This window comes from Dendrobium catenatum, unplaced genomic scaffold, assembly GCF_001605985.2.
Source record: "Dendrobium catenatum unplaced genomic scaffold, ASM160598v2 fragScaff_scaffold_598, whole genome shotgun sequence".
Lineage (NCBI taxonomy): Eukaryota > Viridiplantae > Streptophyta > Magnoliopsida > Asparagales > Orchidaceae > Dendrobium > Dendrobium catenatum.
In genome coordinates this window covers 12,637-17,333 of record NW_021319060.1, presented here as the reverse complement: position 1 = coordinate 17,333, position 4,697 = coordinate 12,637, and the positions used below count along the sequence as shown (strand labels likewise).

Below are 4,697 nucleotides of genomic sequence, written 5' to 3'. Positions count from 1 at the left end.
CATATGTCAAAAAAATGAAAGAAGATCCCGAATATGTTTAATTATTTGTAATTACCTTATGAGTTAATTCAACCATGATTTAAATATTATGTTTCACTATAATCCCTTCAATTCAAGAAATTTTATTTTGCAAAACATTGAAATGTTCACTTTTGTAACTTTTTTTTTATTTTTATTGATTTGATAAGGAGATAAAATCTATCACATATTTTTCATCAGTTGTCCTAAAAATAATTACAAATATATAGATGGTATAATATAAGTTATAAATAAAACTACATGAATAGCTATGAAGGGTCATATTTAGGACAACTGCAATAGGTTTTATAAAGTGAATTTGAAGTTGATGTGAAGAAAAATAACTTTCACTAATATGATTTGCAAAAAATAAATGTTCATCACCAAATTTCTAAATAATATTTGAGCGAGAAATAATAAAAAGAGAGTCTAAATAAAATTGTGATATGTTCTAAAAAAAAAAAAGTTAAAAAATGTGTCCTCGAAAACAGATCTAATTGTTTTAGGTTTTGAAGAAATTTATTGTAGTTGAGTTTTGTTTAGATAATACTTAAGAGTAATAGAGTAAACTATATAAAAAAAACCATCAAGCTGAAGTCAAGGCTGTTTGTATTCCTTTACATATCAATACCTTCTTGAAGGTATTGATCTCAAAATTTCTTTGGGATATTTTGAGTAATCAATTTGTTATAGTAGACTGAGTGATTGGGATCAATTTTGTAACTCTGTCTTATTTCCAATTACATTTTTGTATAGTCGAGATTAAGTAGAAAAATATGATATTTTTGTCATCAAGCGGTGATAAAATAAAAAATAGGGGTTATTTCGGAACTATTTTTAGTTATTTTTTTGACAACTTATGTGGAGCAATTTTCCTTCTCATGTAGCATGCTCTTATAAATGGTTATGTGGATATTATAATTATTTTTTAGTGAAAACTTTAGGCTTCGTTTGGGACGGCTTTCTTTCTGCTTCTCTTAAAATTAGCTTTTAGTACAAAAATTTAATTTTGTACTAGAAAGCGTTTCAAAAAAATGGAAAGAAAGCCGTACCAATGAAGCTTAAACAGTAAAGTAGTTTTCCTTTTTTAACTACTACATCCATACTTTGGGAGGCAGTGGTTAATTCTTTTAAGTCTCAGAGTTGATTCTGAATCTTGATCTTTTTAATTGGAGGCTTTTAACTACTAACCAAGACTTAGATTCCAAACTTGAGTATGTGGTATTTGCTTTGTGAGTTTGACTTAATGACTCAAAATGCCCCATAAAAAAATGGCTGTTGATTATGGATGCAAACTCGCACAAAAATTGAGCCTGAATAACGTCGATTAAGAAAATAAATTCATTAATGTGTTAGAAATGCTAAATTGAGCTCAAAGAGACTATTCTAAGCATGCAATTATATGACGAACTTATAGACATCGTTCACATGTTTGTAAACAGTCTGTGCCGGTGTTAAGAATTATTTGAAATTTAGTCAAAAAAGCATCAATATTGCATAGATCACCATACAAGAAGGCCGAAATATGAATTTGCCATGCATCAGAAGGAAACAAAAAAAAAAAATTGATCTGCATGACAACAAGAAAATTATATGAAAAAATAAATCGTATAGGTAAATTATTTTTAAATATAAATACTATTATCATATTTAGTTTTATTATAAAAAATAATCATCATTTAAAATCACAAAATTTGGTTAATCACTCCTCGTAATATCGGATCTATTAAAACAAGTGTAACATCAAAACAAAAAAAAAAAAAAAAAAAGTAATATAACCTATAAAATTTTATACAAAGTTCTTAGTAAATTTAACTCATAAAATGGTTACATAAATTTGGAGCGGTTTATATAATTTAAGGGGTTGTTTGTTTTTGAAGTCTAAAAAGGGTAAAGTATTAACTGCAGAGGTTTAAAAAATATAGTTATTGATTTGAAATAAATCAAATATAGTTGTAAAATCTGTTGTCTTTGGAAATTCAATATGTTTTTATTTTTTAAGTATTTGAAATTTTTTAGTTAAGTAAATTTAAATACAATTGAAACATTCATTCTTGCATAATGTCCATATTGTTAGCCCCCAAACTTGAGCTCAAAAATTGTTAAAACACAAAATCAATAGTACATATCATTTTGTTTTTTGTGTTGAGAAATTTGGGGACAAATCAAATGTCTCTTTCGTATGACAGCAATGATTGGGATTGAGAACAAAATATTATAAATAATTCCACTAGTACAATATTTTCTTAATTATTAGCAGCAATAATGGGTAAGTAACCAATATCCCAGTTCCATATATATTTCTTTTATTTATTTATTATTATTATTTTTTAAATAAATAAGATTTATGCATCATTTCTTAGATTGATGAAGAGATGTACAACCTGTCAGCAACCATATGTAAGCTTAGATATATATAGCAAAGAGACAGACTCATTGCAAGTCATGCTTCTATGTTTTAGACAAAGGAAAACTTTATTACACAAGAGCAGATTAATGAGAAAACTCTTACAAACAGACTTTCAAAGCTTTATTAGTAAGAACCAGTTTTTTTTTGCAGCGAAAGCCATCCTCCAAGTCTGGACTGGACAATGCACCAGCATGAGTGCTTCAGGGACGTCGTTGCCTTGGTTTTTCAAGCACTTACGCGTAGTTAGGCAGCATCGCGCCCTTCATTGACTTTTCCCACTTGTCAAATTTCAACAAGCCAAGCATCTGGATGAATCTTGGAGTAGAAGAAACTCTATCCAGCCCATACTCGAAATTGCCTGCCTTTTTTGTCACCATAACCATGGCAGAAAAGGCATCTATCATTCATGAAGAGGTGTTTCTCAACTCCAGAAGGATGAATCCAAACACACCATGGTGAAGTAATTTTCTTCATGATCTCAATAGTGTATACGAATGTCAAACTTCCTCCCGATGCCATACTTTCATTTACAACCAGTAAAAGAGCACTAATTCTATGTCCAGGTTGAGAGTGCAAGCTTGCAAGTGATAAGGTTCTTCAACCATCTTAGGAGAATATATTAGGACCAAGTCCAAATGGCTATAGCTTCTATAATCCCAGAAGGCACATTTTATGCCCACTTGCATTGAATTATCTGTGGATTACCTTAGGCAGTTTCTGCTATGCCACTTTATAGTTCCTCTTGAGCATTGTTGACCCATGCGTACACCATGAACTTCTGGGGAATGCTAAATAGCTCAGCATCATTCCCAGAATCACCACAAGCTAGAGTGTTGATGTGGTAGTTTCCCATCTTCCTTGAAATGTTTGTTGGAGTAAAATATGCCAAGTGGGCGCTGCTCTCACCACCTTGTGGTAAATGTCAAGAATCTAGCCACCACTGTAAATTATCTTCACATCGACCCACGATTCAAATCCCCTAATGAGACTTCATCAGTACCTGCGCCTTCTCCTTCTGAACCTAAAAGCTACCTTGTGTGGCCGCTGCTCTGTTTCTGACTGTAATGAAAGTGTGGAAATTTAGCCATGATTCTCTCATTAACAACAATATCACGATTCCATTTCTCATCTAGAAATTTCTCCCAGCCACTATCAGAAACCATCCGTTCACCATAAGTTATTTCTGTACCCACAGACATGATTGTTATATCTGGTGTCAATAACGGTTTCTCTTTCCAAAGCTCCTTGTACAGTGTTGGTGACCTTCCAGTAGAGAAAACAAGTAGAGAGTCATGGCGGTAATTGGATTCCCATAATGCATTGAACCTGAGCAACGATAAGTTCTCCGGATCATGATGATCAACCATTGTATGGTCAAGATCAGAAACAATCATGAGACGGGCCGGACCAGCAAAACGATCCATCTTCTCACTCAGGGATGATCTTTGCCGGAAAATTCCTCCCGTCAGGTTTTACGCTAAGCCGATAAGGTTATCAGAAGAAGAAAAGATAAAGCTTTTAGCAATCTATTGAGGGAAGCAGGACGAAGCAATACGCTCCAATTTCGTTCGCGCTCGTTTTGTCCGTGCACCAGTTGGGTATGATTCTTTTGTAATGTGACGAACAAAACCATATTTAATCAATAAGTCGCAAATCTTTTCGGGGCTGTTTGGTTGCCTGGTGCCGAGGAGGGCGGATAGGTGAACGAAGGAAGCAAGAGGAGTCGGTAAAGGCGACGAAGAGATGAACAGGACTTGGCCTGGTTCACGAACAGGTAACGGCGACGAAGGGTTGGGGGAGTTAGATCTCTGGCTGCGGCGAATGGAGGCGGCGAAACGGGGATTCGCCTCTTCTGGTCGTGTGAATCGGGTGAGCTGTGAGAGGCGTCTTCTTCGGCTTCTAGAGAGGGAGACAGTTCGGACTAGAGAGCCGGGGGAGAGAGTGGGAAGAACGGAGAAGAAGAGGGAACTTATAAGCTCAGCTTCCGTGACACCATTGCGCGAGGCTGACTATCGCACAACAGAATTTGTAACCCTAACCCGCTCAAATTGAGCGGCTTTCGAAGTCGCGGGATTGGCATCCGACCAGTTCCTATATATTCAACTAGGTAAATTTTTAAATTTAAAATATTTCTTTTATGCAAGCAATATAGTAAATTGAATATTTTCATTAAAGCATGAAACATGACAAAGTAAATATGAGTTAAAAATTTTGAAATCTAATGAATATCAAATTAAGAAAAGTTGGCAATGAAATATTATATTATCTG

General features: G+C 34.1%; 1 pseudogene; it reads right to left on the bottom strand.

Moving 5' to 3' along the window:
- Positions 1-3,158: 3,158 nt before the first annotated feature.
- Positions 3,159-4,046, bottom strand: LOC110110955 (annotated as a pseudogene).
- Positions 4,047-4,697: the final 651 nt, after the last annotated feature.